Raw genomic sequence first — 14,686 nt, 5'->3', positions numbered from 1 at the left:
GTGCTCAGGGATTATTCCTGGCCAGTGCTTGGGATGATGGGTCCTGACAGGTCCCCCTAGGGGACCATGCTGGGGACCAAACCCAGGACCAACCAAGCATGGACAGAGCATGTTGAGCACTCTTTTGGGCCCTGTAACTCATTTTTAAAACCGAAGTTTACCCAATGGCATGTAGCTAAGAAGCTAGCAAAATACATACATTTTTACAATACAGAACTTCTGACTTCTACTCCAAATGTCTGATGGTGGTAGACAAAAAAATATCTAGTGCTTATTAGTGTTACCGGACATGACAAATATAGGCAATTTATACTCAGATAAAAGTCTGTAGTTTAGTAATGAAATCAAATGGTGGACTAGAGTGTAATACAGTGAGTAAGGTACTTCTTTGAATGTGCCCAACCCGGATTCGATCCCTGGCACCCCATATAGTCCTCTGAGCACCACCAAGAGTAATTCCTGAGTGCAGAGCCAGGAGTAACCCCTGAGTATCTCCAGGTGTGACCCCAAAACCTTTTTTTTAGTCACATGGTCTGGATGAGAGATATATGTTTATGCTGATGGGATGTGTCCAGTGTAATGGCAATGACAAAGTCATTTGTTGTTTCCTCATTCTCTGGCAGGACATTATTTTTATTGGCTTTAGGGCAACTCCTATTAATAGATGCTACAGTTCTTACTGCAAATTCATGAGTCTGTGGCTCTTCTTGTAATAAAACTTTTGAGCATATTTTGATCTAAAGTAGGATTTCTTGAGGCTGGAACAATAGTACCGTGGGTAGACTGCTTGCCTTTTATGCTGCCAACCTGGGTTCGATCCCCAGAGTACCTTATGGTTCCCTGAGCACAGCAGTCGTTTCTGAGTGAGGAGCCAGGAATAACTCCTGAGCATTACCAGCTGTAACCCAAAAAGCAAAAGATAAATTAACTGATTAATGAAATAGAACTTCTTGGGAGCCGGAGAGATAGTACAGTGAATAGGACATTTACTTTGCACACAGCCAACCTGGGTTCAATCCCCGGCATTTGATATGGTCCTCCAAGCACCACCAGGAGTTATTCCTGAGTGCAGAACCAGGATTAGCCCCTGAGTGTCACTGGGTGTGACCCAAAAAGCAAAAAAAAAAAAAAAAAAAAAAAACTTATTATTTTTTTAAATGGGAATATACATGCAGTGCCAGGCACCCACAGGTATTCTATTTATTTGAATTTAGAAGTACACTGCACAAGGCTTAACTGTAACTTGTTAGTAATTTCTTATACAAGGGCTTAATTGCTCCAGCGTGAGGTACAATGATCTCCACATGCTCTCTTCTAAGAAAATCTTTTTTGATCATTTTTAGCGAATTATTCATAACAAGCAATACAAAATAAATTATTTAGGGCCTGCTATTGGGGCAGGCTTGGATGGTGGTTGGGAAAATTGGTCACTGTACTGTCACTGTCATCCCTTTGTTCATCGATTTGTTCGAGTGGACACCAGTAACGTCTCTCATTGTGAGACTTATTGTTACTGTTTTTGGCATATCCAATACACCACCGGTAGCTTGCCAGGCTCTGCCGTGTGGGCACGATACTCTCCGTAGCTTGCCGGGCTCTCCAAGAGGGGCGGAGGAATCGAACATGGGTCCACTGTGAGAACGGCGAATGCCTACCCACTGTGCTATCGCTCCAGCCTGGAAAATTGGTAGGAAGGTATAATGTTTATGGGTTGGAATATTGAATATAAAAAGTTATCATGAACAACTTTATAAAAATAAAATAAAATTTTATAAAAGAAGTGCATTAACAGATTATAACTTTATTCCCATCGCGTTATTTTTCATTTTAAAAAAAAGTGAGTTGAAGGTAATTGGGATGGAACATGGGCTGGTGAGACTGGTAAATAGACTGCCATTTGAGAATGAGGTCAGAGATTACTGAGCCAGCTGTCTATGAGTTTAGTGCTAATCCTGACTTTGCCCTTTATTTTCCATGTGACCACTTATCTCTCTCTGCTTCTCTGTGTACAAAAAGAGGTGGGATGTATCCATAGCTACAATCTCTTCTGATATGAAGCCCTCTTTTGTTATAGTGAAGTATTTCATAGAATTCAATGTGATAGATATATTATGAAATCTACAAAACTTCGAAATTAATTTGCATTCTGTAATTCACATAGCACATCTGAAAATTAGATGTGTGTGTATTTAGCCTGCTGAGAGTACATGGGTGCAAGACATCTTTGGGGGAAGCAGGCATCCAATAAAATATCTTTTCCATCATGTGATTCTGAGATTGGGAATTGGTGGACTAACTTTATTAAATTCCCGTCAACTGTCACATTGAGCCTGTGAAACATTGCTTCTGTAGAGAAAAATGGAATCATACTAAAGGACAGTCATTTGGTCTTGCAAGATAGTACAACAGGTAGGGTGCTGTCCATTCATGCTCCCAACCAGGGTTAAATAGATGCCCAGCATCCCATATGGGCCATGTGCACTACCAGGAGTAATTCCTGAGTGCAGAGCCAGGAATTACACCTGAGCATTGCCGGGTAGACACTATACGCCGCCCCCCCCCCCCCGCCCCATGGCTCCCTGCCTGTAACAGAAGATAGTCATTACATTATTGAACACCTAGGAAAGGTACGCTTTTTAAAAATCTGTTAGAATATTGTAAAAACAAAACAACACACACATTCTATAAGGAGAATCTAAGCATCAAAGGAGGGAATAAATTACTCAAGGTCACACAGAAAATTTTGACAGTCATTTTTTCTCACACTGAACTGAACTTTCAATTTTGCTCTAGTCAGATTGGTTTAATTCTGCATTTATTTGGCTCCAAAAGACTACTGTCTTCTGGGTGGGAGACCTAGATGGGTTAACTACAAGATTAGTTAGAAGACGGGAAGTTAATGTTCTGATCCTGCCTTGGAAAATGCTAAACCAGCTTCTATACAGGCCAGGGAAATTGTTTATCTCTGACAATTTCAGTTTATATTACTTTATTATTAATATCTGGGAATAATAAGTAAATGAGCTTTTCATGACCAGAATGACTCTGAAAAGGGATAGTTTGCTCAGTCATGTTTTCTTACTAACAGGTTACTATACATACACATAGGTCAATCATTTTCAAAAACTATAGTGAAATATACTGATAATGTTGTACTACACTAAACTAATATAATTCTGCCTTATTACTTACAGAGTCCTTATAGAACATGCTTAACTCTTCCCATTAAAATATTAGTCTAGTGTTGTGACTATAGTAGCTAATTAAGAATGCCAGTTATGCAATGCCAGTTGCGGGGCCACAGATGTAGTACAGTGGGTAGGACGCTGGGTTTGATCCCCCACATCCCGTATGGTCCTCTGAGCACTTCCAGGTGTGACCTCTGAATGTAGAGTCAGGAGTAACCCATGAGCACCCCAAAATGAAAAACAGACAAAGAAAAGGAATGCCAGTTGTTATGAGCATCAAACTGACCAGTGTTCACTGTATTTGTTTGACTTTCATGTGAACACCAAGGTTTCTCAGTGTGAGATAATGATAGAAGTCCATTTACACATCACATACGAGATAAGTACTAGCTCTTTTCATAATAAAAGCAAATAATTTATCATGACAAGATGGCCCAGGTAATGCCTCATGTGCACACAGATGTTACAGGAGAAGGATTAAAGTCAATATGTGACCGTCAGAACATACCTCGGAGGAAAGGAATGTTGTTCCACTGCAGGTTGACTTCAGGAAACTTTTTCCATGTCTACTTTCTTTTTTTAACCCCAACTGGCACCTCTGTACACAGGAAGAACTTGAAAAGAGAATTTGGGAAATTAAGCACATAAAATATGCAATTCCAAGACCTTTTTCCTTTCCTTTCCTCTCCTTTCTTTTTCTTCTCTGAAAACAGGAAACAATTTGTCTAATCATCTTTTAGGAAAGTCAGTGATGGTATCTGTTGATGTCTTTTTACATCCTTACCTTCAAGACCTTAAATTGGAATGACAGCCAAAGACCTTACTTGTGCCTTCCTAGACAGGATAGAAAAATGCTTCCAATGTGCGTCATATCATTGTTTAAATGTTTTGATTAATCACTTTACTTTGATGAGCTTTTTCTTTTTTTTCACTATAACACTCTGAAGAGGAATATGTATGTCACCAGTTTCCTAGGCTAATATGTGTTCCCCAGACATTCTTTATTTACAAAGCTACAGAGTTAAAATTTCTCCTTTTGGGGGCTGGAGCAATAACACAATGGGTAGGATGCTTGCCTTGCATGAAGCCAACAGGGTTCAATCCTAGGCATCCATGTGATCCCCTGAGCCCACCAGAAGTGATTTCTGAGCGCAGAGCCAGGAGTAACTCCTGAGCATCACCAGGTGTGGCCCCAAAACCAAAAAACAAAACAAAAATATTTCTCCTTTTAGTATCATTGTTGATCTGTCCTGCCTCCCATGTATCTACTTTGCTCTGCATTCCAGCTGATCACACAAGTTTTTTTCATTAGTGGATCTCAGAGATCCCATTTTAAGATAGGGGTTTGAAATTTGGGGGCATTATTTATTTTGAGGACACTTATAAATGAATCTTTAGAAGTTGGTATGAATTTACTTTCATCACAGATGCTGAGCCTCTAACAAGGCTTTGCAACACAGATTATGACAAGTGAATCTCCCAAGTGGCTGTCATAGCAATTGTCTTCAGCCTGGAGTTAAGTACTAAAATGGGTGTCCAAAAAAAAAAATTAACAAATTTCAGGGAGGAATGGAAGCCCAACTAATAGTAACTAAATTATCATTTGATATGTGCTAGATTTATGCCCTCTACTTATTTTGGAACACACCTATTAAAAAAAAAACCTTCTGTTCAGTAGATGTGGTAAGAAGTAGTTACAATCACATCTCTGTGTACTTTCTCTCCCTCCTAGATAGTACAAAGTATGTATAAAGACCTGAGGCGAACATTTCCCAGAGACACCCTGAGTTATCCCATTAGACTCTGGCACAAGCTACTGGCACTTTACCCATGAGGCCCATTAACATCCACACCTTTTGTTCTAAATTTACTGTACCAAACTTTACCAAAAAATTTCCAGATTTGAAAATAATAAAGAGCCAAGGAGTGTGGATTCCATTGTTAGCCCAGAAGTGAGTCACCACTGCAGAATTTCTTGTGTCTACTGATTAGACCGGATGCGCGCTGGGCGGTGCGGCAGGAAAGGCTGCCGCTCTCCGTATGTGTGAGTGAATAGTCACAAAAGGTCACCGGTTTAACATGTTAAAAACCAAATCTCTCTCCTGGGCATCAGGAGGGTTTTTTCAACACTCCCTTCCAGGACCAAAGTGGGGGGAAAATGATATTTGATATTTTTTTCCTTCTAACCTGAGTTTCCCCTCAGCAAAGCCAGCTACGTGCTTCTCTGCAGGAACACAGAGATGACAGTTTGGGGCATTTGGCGAGGTGACTGTGATAGGAGATAGCCGGCATTTCTGAAAGGACAACATGGCTGAGTCCTTCCTGGCCTGACCACAAACTGCCCATGGGCTGTAGTTACAGAGAAGTTAGAGGGCCAATACCAGTTTTGCAATTTTGTGGGGGGGGGGAAAGGCCCTTTTTTTCACAGCTTGGGACAGATGGAAAAGTAATTTGTTCTCTAAACCAAGGCTTTTCTGAAAGGGAAATGTGGCTCTCTTAATATTTATACCAGAGCGACAAGAATGAAGCACAGTCACCTCAAGCAAATCAGCTGCACAATGGCATTAAGCCTGCATGGTGTTAGCCAAGCGCGTTCCAAAAGAACATGCAGCACTGATTTAAGACTCACCAAAAAGAGAACCACTGGGCTAGGTATTTGGTGGACTTTCACATTGAAACTCTGCGAAACTTGAAACTGTACTGGGTAAATACTGTAGTGAGGTTAGTGATTTCCAACGTTTATGGTGAACATTTTGGAGACAAAACAGTGGGTATAGCCAATCGTCCATATAACACTAACATGGAAAACCAATCTGGGATTAAGAGTTATTTCTAACTGAGAAGTTGTCTTCTGGAAGTAGGAAGCTTATCCCAGAGATGAGGCACAGTGAACAAGGGACCTTGGGGCAGTGATGAAGGGAAGCAGATCCCTGGCTGGAGGGTGTGGTGCAGGAATAGTTCATGTAATCATACAATGAAATCCTACTAGTAACAGTTTATAACCCAAGGTGCTCCCCCCTTTTTTTTGTTATTTGGATCACACCTGGCGATGCTCAGGGGTTCCTCCTAGCTCTGCACTCAGGAATTATTCCTGGTGGTGCTCGGGGACCATATGGGATGCTGGGAATCAAACCCAGATCAGTCGTGTGCAAGGTAAACGCCCTACCTGCTGTGCTATCGCTCTAGCCCCTGCTATAAAATTCAACTTTATATTAAAAAGAGTTGCTTCAAGGCTCCAGAGAGATAGTACAATGGATAAAGTGCTTGCCTTGCACACATCTGACTTGGGTTCTATTGCCAGCATCCCTAAAGGTTCCGGTTAGGAGTGATCCCTGAGTGCAAGCCAGGAGTATGCCTTGGGCACTGCTGGGTAGGCTTCTGCAAAAGGAAAAAAAAGAGAATTTGTTCTAAAAGCTGAACCTCATCTAATACCGAGCCATGAACCTTTAGGTGCCACTAGGGAATATGCACTCTTGAGAACTTTGTGAGCATCTCCAAGGATATATTGATACTCACCAGCAATATTGATATTGATACACACCATTTGATGCTCACCATCTGATGAGGTATTATTAATGTTATGTTACATGTGAGCAAAACTATGCTGGCAAGAAGAAAGTGGTATGTCTACAATCATATTGCTAAAGCAAAGAGTTCAACTAGAATCTGTCATATTCTACATCCACTTCTTTGCATGACAGCAACTGCCTACACTAGAAAGTGAATTTCTAGACTTTTAACCATTTAGAGGCTCTTTCTGTTCCTGGAGCGAGCAGGTATCATTGGGCTATACTAGCTTGCGACAGGGACAAATGGAGATGTTACTGGTGCCCGCTCGAGCAAATCGAAGATCAATGGGACTACAAGTGATACAAGTAATTAACCATTTAGAAATAAATTAGAGGGTATATAAGACCCAGTAATTAGAGGGTCTATAAGATCCAGTAACTTAAAGCATTTGCCCTTTTAGAGTAAGATTGAGAGTTCTAACTGCCCTTAGGTGATTATTTAGCTTTATTGTTTTATTTTGTTTGGGATTCATACTCAACAGTGCACAGGACTTACTCCTGGTTTGCACTCAGGGATCACTCCTGGCTGGGCTCAGAGGACCACCTGGATTAGTGGGGATCAAACCCTACTCGGCCATGTGCAAGACAAGTGCCCTACCTACTGTTCTATTGCTCTGACCTGCTGCCTTTAATGTTGAGGGGATCCTAATGGTCCTTTGTTTGGGATCCTCCAGTGAAAGGTGGCTCAGAAAATGCTCAATGAGGTAGGAAGTTCCCTCCCCTAGTAAGCGTGAGGATGTGAAGTTATCCCTACACTGCCTCCCATGTACCAGGGAAATCTGACCACAACACAGACTAGGGTTCCTGGTAAAGGGGGGAAAAAAAGAGACACCAGGGAGACAGATTAAAGGGCTGAATCACGTCCTGCGTGCACAATCCCTAGTATGGCAGGGTCCCCAAACTAGTACTGGGTGTGCTGCAGGAGGCCCTCAGCAGCCCTGAGCCCAAACAACACCACATCAACTTTACAAACTGCATCTGATCCAATGTATCACCAGAATTGGTATTTGATCTACTGCTATACTTCATATATACATATATATTGTCCAAGGTCTTCAAAGACTTCATCCTAGAATCTTCCAATCAACCATGTTTACCATGTTTGGTTAGAGAGCACCAAAGAATTTACTAATAAAAATAACTGAGAATATACTGTGTGTGTTCAGCTGTGTTTGAAACATTTTAAGGGTGAAAGAGAGAGTACAGGGGTTATGGAATCTTCTCTGCATGCAGCTAACTCAGGTTCCATCCCCAGCATCGAAAATGGTCCCCCAAGCCCTGACAGGAGTGATCCCTAAGCCCTGAGTATGGCCCTCCAAAAAAACTCCCACAAAAAGTTCAAACATTTGTAATGGGTTTTCCTATTTGGGGGCTACCGTTGGTGGCTCTGGGGACTGTGTAGGGTGCCTGGGATGGAATCTGGTCTGGCACCTGCAAAGCAAAAGCCTTACTCACTGTGTAATCTTTCTGACCCCTATGGGTTGTTTCATTTATTTCTTATAACAATAGCATAAGAAGGCACTATTCTTCGATTACTTCATCATTTTACAGACAAGAAAGTTTGACACTAAAAAATATTTTTAAAAGGAGGTTAGAAAAAGCAATTAGGGGCTGGAGCTATAGTACAGCGGGTAGGGCGTTTGCCTTGCACGCAGCCGACCTGGGTTCGATTCCCAGCATCCCATATGGTCCCCTGAGCACCGCCAGGAGTAATTACTGAGTGCAGAGCCAGGAGTAACCCCTGTGTATCGCCAGGTGTGACCCAAAAAATCTAAGAAAAAAGCAATTAGCACGTGCCAACTATGGTATATTTATTGACAACATAGAGGTTTTTGTTCATTTGTTTTTATTTCAACATACTTTGTCCCTACTGATAATGAACCTGATAGCCATGGTGTTCCAAACCTCTTAAATCTATTCATCACTCTCATAGCTAATTGAGTTGATCCCTTGCCCTGTGCTCAAGTGATAAACTCCTTTATTGTAAACTCCTGCTAGACATTAGATATTATAATATAATGTGCTGTATATACTGTAGGGTACAGAGGGAGGGGGAGGTGTACTTTAAGAGAATTTTCCAGGGGCTGGAGAGATAGCACAGCGGGTAGGGCGTTTGCCTTGCACGCGGCCGACCCGGGTTCAAATCCCAGCATCCCATATGGTCCCCTGAGCACGGCCAAGGGTAATTCCTGAGTTCAGAGCCAGGAGTAACCCCTGTGCATCGCCAGGTGTGACCCAAAAAAAGCAAAAATAAAAAGAGAATTTTTCAAAGAGGGATGCTGCTTTAAATAAATGCACTGCATAAGGATGGTGGTTTGGGGGTGTGCTGCTTGTCTTAAGAGAGTCCACTGAATTGAGGCCCCTTAGGTTTTCTCCACTTAAGTAGTATCTTGATCATCAGAGAAATATTTCAAAAGCTTCATCTTAGTTGAGTTTGAAATATGATCTATAGAGATCAAATACTGTTTCAGTGTCTCCTCTTTCAAAGGCTCTTGGATGATGCCCGATAAAGTAAGATTCAGTGAGCGAATGAGATGGCACAAGAGAGAGAGAGAGAGAGAGAGAGAGAGAGAGAGAGAGAGAGAGAGAGAGTCTCTGCTTTTTTACTTTTTTTTTTTTTGCTTTTTGGGTCACACCCAGCGATGCTCAGGGGTTACTCCTGGCTTTGCACTCAGGAATTACTCCTGGCAGTGCTTGGGGGACCATATGGGATGCCGGGGATCGAACCCGGGTTGGCCGCATGCAAGGCAAATGCCCTACCCGCTGTGCTATCGCTCCGGCCCCTCTGCTTTTTTACTTTTAAGGATGAGTTTTTGTTAGAACTTTACATGTGTGATATAGACTAATACTTTAAGCAAGTTCAGAGAGCCCTGTCTGGCCTGAACTGTAGCTAGATATGGAACCAGAGCAATAGTACAGTGAGTAAGGCTCTTGCCTTGCACATGGCCACCCAGGTTTGATCCCTGACATCCCATATGGTCCCCTGAGTACCACCAGTAATAATTCCTTGAATTCCTTGGTGGAAAGCTAGAACTAACCCCTGAGTATTGCTGGATGTGGTCCGACAAATTTTTTTTAAATAAAGGTTATTAGAGAATAAATCAAGGCTGTTCTGGATAATAAATTTTTACTGTGTGTTTTAAAAATGATTGTGATGAGCTTCCAAATTTGAATTCACCTCTAGTGATTGTGTCCATTTCTTTATTTTGTTCCATGTTTGCATGATCTACAAGTAGCACACTCCATGTAACCAACATAGTTTTTTTTTGTTGTTTTGAGGGACACAATGGGAAGTGCTCAGGACTTACTGCTGACTGTGTGCTCAGGTATTACTCCTGGTGTGGCTCAGAGGACCATATGTGATGCCAGGGATCCACTCTGTATTCCCCACATGAAAGGCAAATGCCCTACCCACTGTATTATCACTTCACTCCCTGTAATAGGTTATTTATTTAGGTCTAATAGGTACCTTTCACTGCAGCAAATATTAAAAGCACCATTACTGTCCTAAGAGGACTTACAGCTTGCTGAAACAATTTTGAAAGAATTAGTCCAGAAAAAAACATCAGATTGCTTATAATAAAAAACTAACCTTGACCTTGTGTTTTTCTACTTCTTTATAAATGATTGATAAGCAGATAGAAGGCTTACTGGTTAAATATCAGGAAAACTCCAAGCTGGGAACCAGAAATAGAAGGTGAAAATATTGAATGAGAGAATGATGTCAGTAAATATAATGCTGCACTGAAACCAACAATTTGAAATTAATAGGAATAAATAGAAAGCCCTGCACTTAGTTTCACATTTTCAATAACCTACAGGATGAAAAACATCTGTCATCTTTCAGTTTCCAAAAAATCCTACAGACTTTTCACTTGACCTACTAAGTCTTCACTCAATACTCTAAAATGCTCGCCGAGCCCCAGGCTTCCAGCCAATACTGTGTGATCTGAACCCCCAATGCACCTGCAAGTGGCAAGCTCATCAGCCTCTGCATCATAGGGAGAAAATATTCCTACTGTCTGGATGTCACTGGGAGTAGACACAACACTTAAGAAGGTCATATTTTACAAAATGGCCTGCAGGAGAGGGAGACTAAATTGGGACTGACAGGGAAACCAGGCTGTATAGAAATATTGAGTGACCACAGGATGTTTAGTCTAGAGAAGAAAAGATTATGGGACTTTGATGGTTGTTTTCCAGCATTTAGAGAGCTATTGTGTGACTACAAGAGAAACCTTGTAGACTTTTTTCGGGTTATTTCAGTTCAACCAATGGGAGGAAATTTAGAGAGAGGCAGATTTATTTTTTTCTCGTCAATTTTTTTCCTGACAACGCTGGAAAAGGCAACCTCGAAAGGTACTTCCTTGCCGGTGAACATTCCAGCAGAAACTAGCTACCCATCTTCCCTGCTGCACACCTCTCTGCTCAGGAAAGGTTTCCATCACCAGCAATCAGAAGAGATGATCTCCTATAAGAAATCATCTTAAGAGATAGTACTACGATGGGGCTGGAGTGATAGCACAGCGGGTAGGGCGTTTGCCTTGCACGTAGCCAAGCCGGGTTCGATTGCCAGCATCCCATATGGTCCCCTGAGCACCGCCAGGGGTAATTCCTGAGTGCAGAGCCAGGAGTGACCCCAGGTGTGACCCAAAAAAGCAAAGAAAAAAAAGAGAGATAGTACCATGGGTAGGGCACTTGCCTTGCATGCAGCCAACTTGGATTCAATCCCTGGCATCCCATATGGTCCTTAGTGCTGTAGGTAGTGATTCCTGAGTGCAGAGCCAGGAGGAAGCCTTGAGCACTGCTGGATGTGTCTCAAAATTCAAAAATAAACAAAGAATCACCCAAAGTGGGGGAGGGAGAGGCAGAGGAGGTAGATTTTTTAACTTGTATGCAGTTGACTGGGTTTGATCCCCAGAATCCAGTAGGGTGCCTGATCCTAGACAAGAGTGTTTCCTGAGTGCGGAGGCAGGAGGAAGCCCTGAGCACTACTGAGTGTGCCCCCCTCTTTCAAAAAGACAAATCACCTTAACAAATGAACCTGTGAATCATTATTTGAACTCATAAAGTCTGATGCTAATTCTTTCATTCCTATTTCCCAAATGAAGTGAGAAGTAATACAACTTTTCACACAGCTTCTTTAAGAGCCTTCAGATCCTCCAAACATTTTGCTAGTCTACAAGGAATGAGTTCGTTTCTCCTCTTCTCCACCTTTCCTGGCTAAAACAACTTTGTCTTAGTTAACAGAATGTCATACTAAATATACTCCAAACATTAAAATTCACTGTTGACCCACTTGGGGTAAAATGTGATTAAAAACTAGACTGTGTCTCCTTTCATTCACCAGTTGGACAAGCAAATGCCAGTGCTCACCAAAACATACAAAAAAAGGGAAAATCTTGCCTCAAAATGAGGTAAATGGTGAGAGGAAGTTCACAGACCAGAGCTCATGAGAAGGAGCACATATAAGTTTCCACACACTGTCTGCAGCTCCCGGGGAAGGAGGATGGTTCTCCCAGCTGCGCGAATGCCAGAGGAAGGGAGGCACCTCTCAGCTCCCTGGAGTTGCTCTAATATTTACTGTGAGTCTATCTCCCAAGCTACAAAGTCAAGGCCAGCATCTTCCGGACACCTGTTATGTCTGTTACATGTGCCCAGTGGCCAGCATCCAACTTAGAAGATATTTAACATACCTTTCTGGAACAACTCTGTGGCAGCTTAAAACTAAGAAACACTTTGACCAGAAAGTTGTCTCCAGTACAACAAAGTATATAATTCTAAGGGGACAAAAATAGTGAAATATTTCTTGGACTAGAGAGATAGGATAGTGGGTGGGGCACTCGCTTTGACATGGCAAACTCAAGTTCCAACCCCAGCGCCCCATATGGTCCTGCAAGCCTGCCAGGAGTTATTGCTAAACATTGAGTCAGAAGTAAGCCTGAGTACTACCAGGTGTGGCCCGAAAGCTGAGCGTGTGTGTATGTGTGTGCGTATCCCCCCCACCTCTCTCTCTCTCTCTCTCTGTATATATATATATATATATGTGTGTGTATATAGATATATATCTCTATGTGTATATATATATAGGACTGGAGCAATAGCACAGTGGGTAGGGCATTTGCCTTGCACGCGGCCGGCCTGGGTTCGATTCCTCCACCCCTCTTGGAGAGCCTAGCAAGCTACCGAGAGTATCCCACCCTCACGGCAGAGCCTGGCAAACTACCCATGGCATATTCGATATGCCAAAAACAGTAACAAGTCTCATAATGGAGATGTTACTGGTGCCCGCCGGAGCAAATCAAGTGTATCTTGTTTTTGGTCAAGGGCTTAAAGGATATAAAACTAATACAAGTTAATGGTGGTAGCCACTTAGAAGAGCTAGCTGGAATATTAATTTGAAATGAATTGTTTAGTTACAGTGATGTGCAAGACATCAAACAATAACAGTGATACTACTCAGTAACTGGAGAACATTTACAAGTCTATCTGGTGGATTTGCCATGTAAAAGAACCATTACTATGTTTTAAAAAAAAATAGTGACGTTGTCATTTTATAGAGAGAAGAACAAGGAAAAGCATAACTATTTTTCATGAAGGCAGCTATCTTCTACTAACCCAGAAGAAAAGGTCTGCATAATAGTCAGTGAGAGGGGCTGGAGCAATATAGCACAGCGGGTAGGGCGTTTGCCTTGCACGCAGCCGACCCGGGTTCGATTCCCAGCATCCCATATGGTCCCCTGAGCACTGCCAGGGGTAATTCCTGAGTGCAGAGCCAGGAGTAACCCCTGTGCATCGCCGGGTGTGATCCAAAAAGCAAATAATAATAATAATAATAGTCAGTGATAATAAAAATAATAGAGAAGGAAACACAGGACCTATTTTCCTGTTTTCAATCCATTTAAGGTCTATACCCCATAGTATTTACACACCTAACACACTGCAACCAACAGCAAAGGTTATTTACATATAATATATTCAGGTAGACATTCGCAGGTAGTTTCTCATTTTACTTGTTGAAAAAGCACCATTTGGACCAGACAGATAGTACAGCAGGTAAGGCTCTTATCTTGCATGCTGCCAGCCCAGGCTCAATCTCCAATATGGTACCCTAGGTACCGCCAGAAGTGACCCTTGATGGGATAATATGAGTAAAGCCCTCAGCACAGTCAGCTATGACCCCCAAACCAAACAAAACAGAATCATCAACATTTCACAGTAAAATTTTATTTGGTAAAGCTTTTTTCAATCAATTTTGATCCAAGTGTATGAAACATTTCAACATAAAAATGAATGAAAATGCACCCAGGAAGTAATAACAAAAATCCAAATAGAAGAATTTATTTAAATCTCACTGCAATCCTAAGAAATTGATTTCTGATTATTTCTTTTAAAGCAGAAGAAACAGGCAGGTTTGGAAACTGAAAGGGCTTTTAAGGAACTTGTCCAAGATCAAAGAGCTAAGAATCCACATTCAGATGATTTAGACTCAGTCTGGCTGGAACTGGGGTCCAAGTGTTTAACCTTGAAGCTAGACTACCTTTTTGTGAATGTTCTGTAAAACCATTAGGAAAACTTAACCAAGTAGCTAGTGTGTGAAAGGAACTACATTAATTCCTTTACATAATTCCCTTATTAATTTCACTGCTTGGGTATTTTGATCACAGGTAAGAGGGATTAAAAAAAAAAAGAGTCACCTGGAAGTTAGAGCAATAGTATAACAGGTACAGCGCTGGCCTTGCATATAGCTGACCCTAATTCGATCCCCAGTACCCACATGGTCCCTCAAGCATGGTCATTATTGACCCCTGAGCACAAAACCAGGAGTAATCCCTGAGCACCAGAATGTGTGGCCCCAAACAAAAAACAACAACAAAATCACATCAACCACTCTGTATGTCTTATAGGTATGGCCTAATCTGATTGCTT

At 41.8% G+C, this 14,686-nt stretch overlaps 1 protein-coding gene across 2 annotated transcripts in view; it reads left to right on the top strand.

Annotated features, from left to right (window-relative positions):
* The window catches only part of PTPRR (protein tyrosine phosphatase receptor type R), a 310,632-nt gene that overhangs the window by 294,680 nt on the left and 1,266 nt on the right, over positions 1 to 14,686 (top strand). The gene's annotated exons all lie outside the window — the stretch shown is intronic.

Source organism: Sorex araneus, chromosome 10 (assembly GCF_027595985.1).
Source record: "Sorex araneus isolate mSorAra2 chromosome 10, mSorAra2.pri, whole genome shotgun sequence".
Lineage (NCBI taxonomy): Eukaryota > Metazoa > Chordata > Mammalia > Eulipotyphla > Soricidae > Sorex > Sorex araneus.
This window is presented reverse-complemented; position numbering and strand designations above follow the sequence as displayed.